This window comes from Manis javanica, chromosome 4 (assembly GCF_040802235.1).
Source record: "Manis javanica isolate MJ-LG chromosome 4, MJ_LKY, whole genome shotgun sequence".
Lineage (NCBI taxonomy): Eukaryota > Metazoa > Chordata > Mammalia > Pholidota > Manidae > Manis > Manis javanica.
The window spans coordinates 75,008,167-75,022,828 of NC_133159.1; positions in this window are offsets into that span (position 1 = coordinate 75,008,167).

The window sequence follows — 14,662 nt, forward strand, 5'->3', positions numbered from 1 at the left end:
CTCAAAGCAGAAGTACAGAGAATTTAGCAGAACAATTGGATATCGCAAAGTCCCTAGATTTATTCATTAGTCAAACTGAGGCAGGGACCATAGATGTAGGGCCTCCGGAGGGGCAGGGCAGGGTATCTGCAGTCAGAGCAATGTAACTACATGCAAGGAAACCCCCCTTGCTAAAACTCTATGTTAAACACTGAGCTCTAGAATCATTCTTCAGTGAGATCAGTTAATGTTCCCCAGATAAAGAAGGGTAGCACATGTTTTATTATGCTAATCATTAGTAACCATGTGTAAGATTCACTTTAGCATGCTAAAAGGCCCAGGCCTATGTGCTGTCTTTCCTCCTTCAGATCTGACAAGGTGATTTTGCAAACTGAGCAACTAACTTAGCAGGCAGACCCAGCTGTAGACGACATGGTAAAAGGCAGGAAGAATTCCTTCTTAAAGATAAGATTGCATTTTAACATCCAGGAAGTTCAAGAAGCAGGATTTAGCAAATAGACAATGCCTCAGCCCACCTTGGGGGCTGGGCAGGCAGCCTTTTGATATGCTCCCAGACGAAGGCGCCGGTGTCCCAGAGAGAAATCAAGGCAGGAAATTCCTTACAGGTAAGTTAATTTTTAATATTCAGAGACCACTTAACAAGTCTCCACCCTTGAGTTTTTTCATGTTCTCGAAAAATCCTCAGCTGCCTATAAAACCCCCTAGACAACGCACCACTACTGACTCTCATCCCCTCCTGGCGTGAGCCGGGAGCTCTGTCCTTTCACTTGATCTCTAAATAAAAGCCTGTACCTTGCTCTCCTACCTTGGCTGTTTGTGAAGCTCATTCTTCGGCACCGCAAACAAGAACCCCGGCATCAAAACTAATGTCAGAATAGTTACAATAACACTACCACCGCTTTGCTGAAAACAAACCACCCTTGACCTTGTGGGAATCTAAAGAAAGAGGAAAAAGGGTGTTCTAGGTTTCTATGGGGATGAGGACTTAGAATATAGTGGCTGCTTTGTTCATTTGGGCATGGGACTTAAGTGTCAGTGAACACTGATTGTTTTCTTGAAAGGTGGAAAAGTCTCGCTTCCTTAGAAAAAACAAAGGGCGTAAGAAGCAGGAGTTGAGTACTGAAATCCGGATAGGATGGGGGGGAGCCTTTTCTTTCTCACTCTTCCAATCGTAATTCCGTAATTTAAAAATTGACTGTACCTTGGGGAGGGGTGGGGGAGGAGGTCCCTCTTAATAGCTGAGAAAGTTTCAGAAATGCCAGTTCACTGTCGCTGTGCCAAGTTCAACCAGGAAAGGGCGTGGGGGTGGGGTCTCCACCGGAATTCGGCAGGAAGTTTTCAAGGTAGAGCACCTTGGCTTGAAGAAAGAGAGCGAGGAGGAGGATGAGGGCATTGGGTCCAAGAATGGGTCTTGAGGTCCAAGAATAAGGACCTACCACCTAATAGTTTATGGTAGATATTAAGTAATGTTTGTGGAAGGAAGAAACCATCAGAAAAACTGAAAGCCCAGTGGAAGGAAGCAACCAGTTAAATTACTTCTGCCTCACCTGGGGAGTCTCTAATCTGTCATAACCTAGCTAGAATTTTTTTTATAATTAAAACGGGAGTTTAGGGAGCCATTTTTTCTCTTTTGTTAGTACAGCATTGGCAAACATTTTCATCAACATTTACCCCGTTTAATCTTTGTATCCAATCCTGAGATTAAAACACACTCACACAGTTCAGGTTTTATCACCTAGAAATCATTGATCCAGTCTAGCATTTACCAAAACTTCTCATAATGTCACCATCATTTTTATTTACTGAATTATGTGAATTAATGGAAATAATTTAAGTCAATTACTTAAATTGGCTCTTTTTTAACTTAAAAATTTATTTAAAAAGTTTATATCACTACTGTGAAATCATGACTTGATGTGCTAGTTACAGTTCTTCTTAAGTATAAAATACCTAGTAAATAAATACCTAGTAAATAATTTCTTAAATGTTTGTGACCCATCTAGATCTTTTTTAAATTTGAGGTATAATTACATATAGAATTCACCTGTTTAGTAGTGATTTTTAGTAGTTACAAAGTTGCACAACCATCCCCACAATCTAGTTTTGGCATATATCCCTCATCCTTGTGAGACAGGGACCGTGGGTGTAGTCAAAGTAGGGTGAGGGCCTCCGGAAAAAGCAAAGCAGGATATTTACAGTCAGAGCAATGTAACTACATGCAAGGAAGCCCCTTACCAAAACTCTTGTGTTAAACATTAAGCTCTAAAGTCATTCTGCTGTGAGATCAGTTAATATTCCCCAGATAAAGAAGAGTAGCACTTGTTTTTATTATGCTAATCATTTGTAATCATGTGTAAGATTCACTTTAGCATGCTAAAAGACCCAGGCCTCTGTGTTGTCTTTCTGCCTTCAGACCTGATGAGGTGATTTTGCAACTGGGCAACTAATTTAGTATGCAGGCCCAGCTGTAAACAACATAGTAACAGGCAGGAAGGATTCCACCTTAAAGATAAGATTGTATTTTAATACCCAGAAAGTAGTAAGATTCTTAAACTTGCTCTTTAGCAAACAATACCTCAGCCCACTTTGGGGGCTGGGGAGACGGCCTTGTTTTTTATGCTCCCAGACCAAGGACACGGTATCACAGGGAGAAATCAGAGCGGTAAATTTCTTGTGTTAAGTTAATTTTAAATATTCAGGGAGCACTTAGCAAGCCCATACCCCTAAGACTATCCGGTTCCCAAAATTCCTCAACTGCCTATAAAACCCCTAGACAATGCACCTCTGTCCTCTCACTGTATCTCTCAATCACTGTCCACTCACTGTATCTCCTTGGCTCTCCTGCCTTGGGTATTTGCTAAGTTCATTCTTCAACTCCGCAAACAAGAACCCCGGCATCACTAGTAAGATCCTCATGCCCATGTACAGTTAATGCCCGGTCCACTTTTAGCCCCAGGAATCACCAATCTTTCTGTCCCTATATATTTGCCTTCTCTGGACTTTTCATGTAAACGGAATTATGTGATATGTTGTCCTTTGTGTCTGGCTCATTTCACTTGGCATAATGTTGTGGAGGTTCATTAGATTTATCTTATGGCCTCACTTTTGGAAGCATTGGTATATATGTGTTGGTTATAAAAGTGAGTGGGATATGGGAGAAGATGACAATTTCCTAACTTAAGCAAGATTTGAAAAATATTTGTTTGGAAGTTATATGATATATTCTGCTGGACTAGGAAGAATGGGGAATTCCGTGAAATGTATGATCAGATCTAACTTGGACTCTTGGAAATGGGATGAAATGTCAAGATGTGAGACCAGACTCATGTACCTGTGGCCAGCATGCCATATATATTACTTCTAGAAATGTGAGGGGTTTTTTTCTTCTAATTTTTCAAAATTTTTATCAGTTATGAACTATTAAAGCATACTAAAATTAGAATAATATAGTCATATGCCTATTATCCTGATTAAACAATTTTTCAAGATTTTGCCCCTTTATTTCATGTAATCTTTTTTTCCCTTTTTTCTCCCTTCGTTAAGATTTTTAAAAAACAAGTCCCATATATCATCTTGACCCATACATGCTTTAATGTGTATTTCTAAAAAATATGGACTTTAAACCTTTTATATATAACATTAGAATACTTAATAAATTACCAAAGATCTCTCTACACACTGAGTTTTCATTTGGTGATTGTACTGAGCCTACTTCTTGGTAGTTTGCTTTCACCAGACAGATAAAGTAAGGCCTTGCGGAATGTGGAAGGGAGCCACAGAGGGAGAAGGGAGGAGCCACAGAGGAAGAAGGGAGGAGCCACAGAGGGAGAAGGGAGGAGCCCCACAGGCAGCTGCAAAAACTCGTGAGTTCTGGAAAGCAGGCCTGAGGCCCTTACGCATTAGACCTTCTATTTGGTGCCTCACATTCATTTTCTTATCTAATTCTTGGTTATCTTATCAGGCAAATATTATTCTCCTAAAGGTTAGGTTGAGTGGGTAAAATTGCCCAGGATCACACAATAAGTGAGTGGTAGAGGTAGAATTCAAATCCAGAACGACTGACTAAGATTTTCCTGCTTCTGTGCATGCCTACTATGTGCAAGGCTATATTTTTAGGCCCAAATTATTGTATTGCCCTGGGAAATACAAATTATGTTTTTAGAGGCATTTACTATCTTTTTGATTCTCTAATAAAGGTGTAAAGCTTTATTTGATTTCAAATAGAAGTAGTAATAAAAATTAATAATCATGATATTAATAAACAGTGCTTACTGTATGGCAGGGCTATCTTAAGGCTTTGCATATATTAATTTATTTAATCTTTCTAACAGTTCTCTGAAATGGATATTATTATCATCCCTATTTTATGGAAGGAGAATATGAGGCACAGAATGGTTAAGTAACTAGCCTGAAGTCACACAGCTAGTAAATGGCAGAGCTGAGATTTGAAACCTGGCAATTTGACTCAAGTCCATGCAGTATGCCTCCTAGTAGAAAACTCAATACACAGAAATTCAATTTGCAAACTTTAAGATCGAAGAATGAATTCAGCAAGCAATGCACCTGCAGCAATCATTTGGACCTGATTTTACAGGGCAGCTGTACTCCAAAATATTTTGGTCAGCTGTCTGTATAAAGACACTTGTGTCTGTCATAATGTCATGTGCTACTTAAACCAAAATCTACCTGGCTCATATCCCATTGTTAAATGTATTTGCATATGTGATCCTGAATGTAATTTCTTTATTTGCTTGTTTGTTGATTCACTTGAAATCTCTGATTCCCCAGTATTAGTGACTTGTCCACCATTTGAGAATAAACCCAGCTTTTCACTGAGAAAATCCAGCAGTTTCTCCAAGTGCTAGAAAGTAGAATATAGGCTTAAAACACTAATAATCAATAAATAAATAATATTAACTGTTAGTTTTCTTCCAGCAGAATCAGAAAGATTGCTAGAAATTCACTTTTTAACTCAGTATTCACTGAATGTAGTTTCCTTTTAAACTTCTAAATTACTCTGATAAAAATCAGACAAAACTAAATAACTCTTAAAGAGTTCACATTAATAGTTTGTGACTTCTAAAATTATTATTTTTTCCAAAAAGATACCATTTGGCCTTAAGTATGTGTCTTCAGAATCTATGCTATACTATGTAGTCTTGTTTCATTATATGTCTTGAAGCTAATATTTTTTCCCAAAATAACAACTTTCTCATTTTATACAAAAAAAACATGAGGAACTTGAATGATGATATATGAGATTATAATTTTCTAAAAATGTGTTTACATACATTACTTGTAAATAAGATTTGCCTTTGAAGTCCCACATGGTTTTTTAAGTGACATACTGGGGGAAAATGAGAACATGAAACATGTTCACATTCATGTGACCTGTTACTTGACACTTTCTTAAAGACTGAATTTTAACATTAAATGTTTATTTTCTCCATGAGAATAACATGCCAAAAGCCTTATTGGTTGAAATAAGTAGTTATTTTAAAATAATTTTGTATTATTTGAATATTAAATTAAAACTCTGAAAATATTAATTATAAAGTCTGACCACATGAGAATATAATATCGCTTCTCGCATTACAGTCATGCATTTCTTACAGTATTATTAATTGATACAGCCCTTTTAGAAAGCAATTTGGCAATACTTCAAGTATGATTTAGATGTTAAAGCCTCTTGAGCCAGCAATCCCACTTCTGAGAACTGGAACAAGAAAATAGTCTAAATTGTGCAATACTATGTTCATGAAGATGTCCATTGTAATGTTGTTTATAATGATATAACATTGGAAGCAAGATAAATGCTGAAAATAGCAAAGTTGTAACTTTGATTATTATGTTATAGAACAGAAAGGAACCTTTACCTTTGAAATAGGAGAATAATATACAGATGGTCCCTAAAGTCTTAGCACAACTCACGTGATAAAACCAGTGCATGTACCAAGGACCTTTTCTAATCAACACTTTGCCAGGACTGATTCTGTTATTTCAGGTGCTTAAAAGCAAACTGCAGTGAGTTCACTGAGGGCCAAAGCATCCTAATATTTCCTTTGGACCTTTGTGACTAACTTTTTGCACACAAGAGATACCCAATAAATGTTGGTTTGTGTGAGTTATTGGTTGATTGAGTACAAGATTACATTTAAAAATATCATTATCCTGACTGTTCTTCACAATAATTAAACCAAATTAGTGAGGTTTACCAAGATGGCTCTCCCATTACAGCTTGCTTTTCCATTTCTTGTCCTTAGTGCTTTCTCATTTCAACCAAATTGTCCATAATACCTGCTCATTCCCATTATCTTCTGACCTTTCCTACTCAGGAATTTGCTCTTTCACATTATGAAAGGACCCAGCCCCACACTTTTGTGAAGTAAAGCATTTGCCACCACTGCCCTACCACTGATCTTAGCCAAAATGGGTAGTCTCTGCTCTGTGTCTCATGTTCAGACATCACAAGAGCCCACACTATAATTATTATTATTATTCGCTGAATACTAGCAATGTACCCACCACTAAACCAAGTCTCTTAATGACTGACGATAAGGTAAGCAATTCCCAAATATAGCTCAAAAAAGGTGGTATTTGGTATTCTATCAGTTACATAGAATACGTTTATTGGAGTGGGTTTTCTCAAGTTAAAAAAATTGAAGTTAACTTGGATGCAGTTTTTCTGTTAAAACCACAAAACTCATGATGGGTTAGCCCTCTAATAGCCCTTTTAAAGACTTTCTGTAACATTAGCATCAAGATGCAGTATAAAAGCTACATAAATAGTTCATGCCACTTGCTGCATTTTTTCTAATCCAGTGTTTTGACCACGCAAGCTCATTTTGTAGCACTCTTATCAAATGCTCACTCCTGTCTATGTATTATTATCTTTACTCTTTCATTTATATTAAACTCTGGCTGTAGACTTACATTATTCTCAATTTTGAAAACGAGGAGTTGGTTATATCTTTCTTCTTTCCTTCTGTTATGTGGAAGCTAATGTTAAAAAAAGACTCCTCACTAACCCAAGGTCAATAGTTTGATTTTACAGTAGAGATCCTAAGAATTTTCCACTAAAGTAAATGGTTGCAAATCGTTATATCTAAAATAACTAGTCTTGTGTGATACTTTCAAATTTTCATGAAGTTGTTCCATAGTAATACGATATGAGCTATACTTTAAGTTATTGACAACTTAGCTATGGCTTGCTTTCAAAACACTCTAAATTACACTTTGATAGATTATACCTTTAAAGTATTTTCATTTGGAACTCAAAAGTATTTGGATCTATTAATATGGAAATATATTTTTACAAGTAAATATGAAATAAGGAGAGAAAAAGTTTAAGTGATTTCCTAAGATCCTTTGTCCAGCACCATAGACCGTTAGTCCCATTTCCTAAACAAACAGCTATGCCTGAAAACAGCCCTGGGCATCACACCGAACTTGTGTTCACTGACTGGGTCCTGACTTTCCCAGCTCCTTTCCACCTGAGCACCTTGGCCAAAAGGTGGTGCTGCTTAAAACTCAGGTGACTCTACCATGTTGCAATTGTATAAACACTGGGCCTGACAGTCTTGAAATTACGTACTTTGTAAAATTAAATTTTCCTTTGAGGAAATTAAAATTATTTAGAATTCTGAACACAAGTAAGACTGCATTAATATTTTATACGGTCCAATATCTAATTTACATAATTGTAATTCATAAAAAATACATTCAAATTGTGTCAGGGATCTACTGATATAATTTTGTTTTACTTGCATAAACAGATCATATTCAATAGTCTATTAGTTCTTTTCAAGTAACAAGATGAACTGCATTCTTTGATTATATACCATAATTTATTTAAACACACCATCAATAATGGAGGGATTGGTTGTTTCCAGATTTTTGGTATTGTAAACTACGATGTCATGAACATTCTTGTTTATATTGTGGGTGAATTTTTGCATGTTCAAAATGTAAAAACCTAGCAACAGAATCAAGACATCAAAGGCCATGCTCATAAAACATTGTGATAGGTATCGTGAAATTGCCTTCCAGAAAGGTTGCTCTGATATAAGTGCCCATTTCACATGTTTGGACAGCAGGAGCTAAGATACCCTCTCATTATCATTTTAGACTAAGAACCAGACCCCGATAAGAAATATTCATTTGCCAGGCACAAGTGAGATGGATATAATTCCAGGCTTTTGTGTGTACCTATGCATATGCAAGTGTAATATGCATTACGTGGCTTAAAAATACTCACAGACCACTACTTGGCTGAATCTGTTTTGGACCCAGAAGCCAAGTGCAACTTTGAGTCCTGTATCCTGGCATTGGGCTTCCAGAGGTCAGAGTCCCACACTATTAATTAGCTAAAGCCTCAGCACAGGTGATTTAGCTGCCTGGCCGAAGTGACTCTGAGACAAGCTAATCATCATATCTGCAGCTTTTGAAACAATCTTTGGCATTTCAAGAAATCATTAATTAGTGAAAGACCTGGGCCAGAGACCCAAAGTTGAGAACAAAACAACAGAAAAAACCAAGGGTGTTCTGAGGGTCAGATTCCATTTGCAGAAATTCTTAATTCAACAAATATTTGTTGAGTGCCTGCTCTATGCCCAACTCTGCTTTAGGTGCTACAGACACAGGAGTGAACAGAACATTAAAAATCCTTGGCTTCATAAAAAATGTATTAGGAGGGCATATAGATGATAAATGAGAGAAACATCTTGTAGGTTCAATGGTGCCAAGAGCTAAAGAGAAAAAAATGAGGCAGGTATTGGGGATGTGTTGAAGGAGGGAAAGAGTGTTAGGAGTTGAGCGTAGGAAAGAGTGGGGTCTGGTCACACAGGGGATCAGAGGTCAGGGATGATTTTAGCTTTTACTCAGTGTGAGGTGGAGTGGCCTTGAAGGGTTTTCACCAGAACAGTGTCATGAGCTGACATTCCTTTAAAATGGTCACTTCACAGGATAGAGCAAGCAGACTAGAAGGGCATTCCAGAGAGATAAAAACTAGAAAACCGAAAGTTTTAATGAGTTTGGTACTCCTTCGTGCATATGTTGGTCAGCAGAACATTACAAAAACCTTCTCAGGAATTTACATGGAAAATGAAGCTAAAAGATACAGCTCTAAGGTTTCAGCTACAATATGATGTTTATACTTTCAATGGACAATTAATGAGAGGCAAAAAAGAGTTCATGAAAATAATACTTCAGATATGATAAACACTCTCACTGACAAAAGAACAAAATTATTTATCTTTTTAACAATGAGATTTTGCTACAAATGAACGGTTTTACCTAAGAAAAAAATGCTGTATCTAAATGTAAAAGTAGCAACTTATAATATGAAGAAATCAATATTGATTAGAAAATTCCAATTATTTCTGCAATTTATTTGATATCCCAAGACAGCTGTTTGTCAGCAAGCCAACTTCCTATTTAATTGGCATGACTGAGTAATTAGATGTCTTCTCAGAGCAGCAATAAAATGAAATTCTCATGTCTCAGGAACTTGGTTGAGGTTTTTGTTTTGTTGCTTTCCCCTGGGTTTATCCCACTGAGACCAAGGAGACTCCTTATTTAATCTGGGAATAATTTTTTATTTAAAATAATAGGTAATTGAATGGCTACGGAATTGTTTTCATCATAAGAATGATGGGAAAAATTCATGAATTTGACAAGAATGGTGATAATTTGCCTTTCTCATACTAAACCGTTCAGGCCCTCACCATTTCCCCTGGGCTCCAGGAGGAGCCTTCTGACTGGTCTTTCTCTGCGTCCAGGACTCTTCATCGGGTCAACTAGACTGCTCCTAAAATGCTGAGACAGAAAATTCCTTTTTGTTTGATTTAAACACATATGGGTTAGGCTTTCTGTAACTTTCAACATGAATATTCTTAACTAATACATGTAGCATGATCACATTTGCGATTTGTAAAGCTCATTTGGTCTACAAGGATAATGGGTTGCAAGGATTAAGGCAAGGGGAACTGTTAAGAAGGTGACTAATAATCCAGTTGAGAGATGATACTGTTAGACCAGAGGAAGCAGTTGGGTGGAGAAGGGATGAATTTAAGAGATACTTAGCATAATTCATAGAGGATTTGGATGTGAGGAGAAAAGTTAAGAATGACTTCTAGGTTTTCTGACGTTAAGCCACTGGATTGCTGGCACCATTCATTCAGGTGAGGAGACCAGATAGACAGGGTTTGCCTGTGAAATGTCCATGCAAGATGACAGATGGGGTGTTAGATATATTGGTCTGAAATTCAGTAGAAAGGGGCAGCCAGGGAGGTGGGAGGCAGTTCACAGATGACCAGTGTCACAGGAACAAGAAAGGATGGGGTTTAAGGAGGCCAGGATGGTCTGCAGTGGTAAATACTAAGAGGCAAAGTCAGATAGGACTGAGGAGTTTCATTCAAATCTAGAAACATGGAGGTCTTTACAGCTCCAGTCTTGGGCAGTCCCCCAAGTGGAAGGCTATGGCTTTCCATCCTGAGACTGAGACAATACGGATGGAGGATGGAGAGGGGAAGAGTAGTCAATGGGCTGAGTTGTGGGCAGTATGGTTCATAATCACCCAGGATCCTTCCCCCATAGTTGTCTGCACTGACAGCTGGGCCGTCTATCAGGGCTTGACCCTGTGGCTACTGACATGGTATCATGACAACTGGATGGTTGGTCACAGGCACCTTTGGGGGCAAGAGTTGTGGCAAGAGCTCTGGTCAGACTAAGACAGTTACTGTATATCATGTGACCAGCCATTTGCCTTTTGCATCCCCAGGGAATGATGAAACAGACACATTGGCCTGTGTGCACTGGCTAGAAGGAGAGCCTGCCTCTGATGTGGCCCAATGGCTACATCAGCATCTGTTGCATGTGGGGCAAGAGACAATGTGGGCTGTAGCCTATCGGTGGGGCTTGTCATTGACCTTTGAAGAAGTCAGCCGAGCCCGGAGGGAGAGCCATGCACATTGTGCAGATCAGCAAGCCACCAAGAGGGGGCCTAGAGAATCTCTTTGTAGCCTATTTCCGGTCGCCAGTGATTGAAAGCAATCAAGGCACCCACTTTATTGGACATGCGTTACAAGGATGGGTGCAGCAATTAGGAATAAAATGGGCATGGCTCTGGACATTTCAACACATGGACTGGTGATGGCTAGCTCTTCTGGCATCTTGGGGAAAAGGCCTGGAAGCTGTCCAACTGTGTATTCCTGGAATAACAGCAAAGTGATCCCCCACTATCACGGTTATTTGCTTCTACAGTCCTTGTGTCCTGGATGCACCCCCTGGCTGCAGCTGCCGTGTGATGGCTGGAATGGACGAGTTTTGGACTTAATCTGCATGGGACTTTGAACCTAGCTGAATCCTCTGGCTTGAGAATTATGATTGCATTGTTGTTGTCAAGAAAAAAATGCTTAAAGAGAGGCTTGACTTTGTCTAATGTTTGGTAAAAGTTTTGTGAGCAATCTAGCATGGTTGTTAGGAATGAGTAAACAAGTGTAGAAACATTTTGTGCTTAGTGAGAGACTGTGCTGTAAAATACATTTACTTAATCTGCATAGGCTGAATCCTCTGGTTTGAGGATTATTAAGATTTTATTGCTATTGCTATTGTATGTTACTAGATTGGTCAGAAGAAGGGGAACTAGTACACTGTAAGGCAAGATTTCTGGAGGGGTGGCCTATGGGTAAAACTAACATTTCCAGAATATCTCCCCTGGCTTTAGTTCATCTGCATATCAGTAGGCATTCAGAAGTGGAAAGTATGACTTTAGTGCATTTGTATCATTCCTCAGTTGGGGAGAGAAGTTCATCTCCATATCAATGGGTAATTACTTGGGCAAGGAGGGCTTTATCTGTCCCTGAGAGGTGAGGGGGATGGCTGGTTTTTGACTTCTGCTGGAGCAGGGAAGAGAGAAACTGGCCTCAGACTGCAGTTTGTGAGCAATAAATGGATTTTAAACTTTATTTCTCCCTTTGACTGATTTTGGTTTTTAGAGGTATTGCCCCAGGATTTCCTCTCCGCAGACTTACAGATATATTGTTCTGAAATTCAATAGAAAGTGGCAGCCAGAGAGGTGGGAGGCAATTCACAGATGCCCAGTGTCACAGGAACAAGAAAGTATAGGGTTTAAGGAGGCCAAGATGGTCTGCAGTGGTTAAATACTAAGAGGCAAAGTTAGATAGGACGGGGAAGTTTCATTCAGATCTAGGAACGTGGAGGTCTTTAGAGAACTTAGAAAAGTATTGTGTGTGGAATCCAGATTGCAGAGAGTTGCGGGTAAGCAAGGGACATGTGTGTGTGTGTGAAAAACTCTTTCAAAGAGGTATTCCACTTTGCAGGAAGATTTCTCAAAACTCCACAGCTAAATCAGCAGTCCTCTTCTTGTTGCTAATCCTGGCATATTTGGTGATATATCTACTCTGATGTCTTTAAATGTCATTGATATGCTGCAGACTCTCAAATATATATATATATATATCTCCAGCCTTTTCCTACACTCCACAGTTGAAAATCCAGCTGCCTAGTCAACATCTCCACCTCAAGTTTGAATAAGCATCTCGAACTTAATGTGCTCAAAACTGGCTTCCTGATCTTCCCCTAAGCCTGCTCCTCCAGAAGCCTCTCCACCTCAGTGATGGTGGTGCTGGGATTCTTGTTCACGAAGCCAAAGAATGAGCTTCACAAACATTCAAGGTAGGAGAGCAAGGGCAGAGGCTTTTATTTAGGAACAAAGTGAGAGAATAGAGCTCTTGGTGCATTCCAGGAGGGGACAAGGGAGCCCGTATACTGGTGCGCTGTCCAGGGGGTTTTATAGGCAGTTGAGGATTTTTCGAGAACATGAAAAAAACTTAGGGGTGTGGACTTGCATCACCTGCCCTGTCCTCAAGGTGGGCCGGGTCATAGTCTGATTGCCAGGGCTGACAGTGGAGTCATGGGTTATGCTGATACCCTTGCAGAACACTCAAACATTCCAGGCCAAGTTGCTTCTGGCCTTTTAACCTTTAACTGACCTCACTAAAGATGTCTATATTCTTAGGTATCTTTCCCTAGAGAATTAGTGTGACTTTGACTTTGCATAATGCTGAACAGAGTTTCAATGGGGACTTCTTTACCCATTGTTACATTGCTTTGACTGTAAATATTTCACCCTGCTTTTCTCGGAGGCCCTCACCCTACTCTGACTACACCCACCAACCCTGTCTCATTGGCACTCAATATTTCCAGTTGCCCTGGCCCCAAACTGGACTCATTCTTGTCCTCATAAACTCTGTTAGCAAATCCTGTTGTCTCTGCCTTCAAAAGATATCAGGAATCTGACCATTTCTTACCTTCCACAGCCACCTCTGTTATCTTTCACCCAAATTATTGTAGTAGGTCTCCACACCTCAACCTTTGCTGCCTCTACAGTCAGTTCTCAACATAGCAGCCAGAGTGATGCTTTGAGAAGATTGAAGAACTTTCAGAACCTGGGGTCCTTTCAAGAGGTGTGCAAGGAATGCACTCTCAACAGCAGAAAAGGGGAAGAAAGGTTGAGGTCTTTGAGATGACCAAGTGCCCAATTTTCAGTGAGGGAGAAAGAGGTTGGAAACCTCAGCCTAGATGAATGCAAAGACAGGATTTAAAAACTGAGGGGCCAAGTACTTTGAGCAGCAGCATCAACAGTGACTGCCAGGGGAACCAACCCAACTCAAGGATGTAGGTGCTGGTGTGAGGGGGCAAAGCAGCCAGAGCCGATGCTGGTGCTGTTGTTCAGGGAGTCTTAGCTCCTCGTAGGTGCCTCTGTCCAACCCCTTGGGGTTTCCCACTGTAACAATTTACACTGTCTCTAACCTCAGTGAGGCCTGGATAGCTAGTTAGGCATCTGGAGGCCTCAGGTCTGGCCTTGGCCTCTAAGGTCCCAATAAAGTTGACAACTTTCCTTTGTCCAGTACTGCATCACTCACTGGCAGACCCCATATTCACAGCCATGCCTTCCTCCTCTCCATGTCGGCTCTCCTAAAATCCCAGCCAGGTGGAAGGGATGGTAACCTCTGTCCCTGGTTCACGCAGAGTTCCCTATGGACCAGCCCTAGGCCTCACTGTTGGACCAAAACATGGAAGCCCTCACTCCAGAGGGCACAGAAATTAGAGAAACTGCACAGCTGGGCCTGCTGCTGCATACCCACCACTCTGCTTCCCACCCCCAGAAGGAACTGAAGGATGGATGCTGATGCATGTAAACCATAGGCTTATTGCTAGGATCTTAGTTGGGAGTGCTGGTCTGGTAGGTTGTTTTTTCACTTTGTTTTGTTTTTCATAGATGTGGTAGATGAGGTCATTTGCTATGATTTAATTGTGCTGGTGGTGGGCTTTGAGGTGTGAGAATGGAAAGGTTGGATATTTTTATTGTGTAGAATGGGAGAATATTAGGAATTGCTACTGAGGTAAAAGGTAGAAGACTTATTGGGTATCATAGAAGAATTAAGTCTGGTAAGGTCAGTGATGTGCATTCAGTTGTCAGAACCTGCGACAGCAGTTAGCAGCAGCCCAGCTGCCAGCATGGAGCTTCAGCCCCAGGCGAGAGGCTTTTTGCCCATGTAGGAGATAGGGCAATGGGCAAGTTATTCAAGGCAGCAAAAGTATCTTAGCTGGTGATGGATGATGATGATGAAATCTAAGA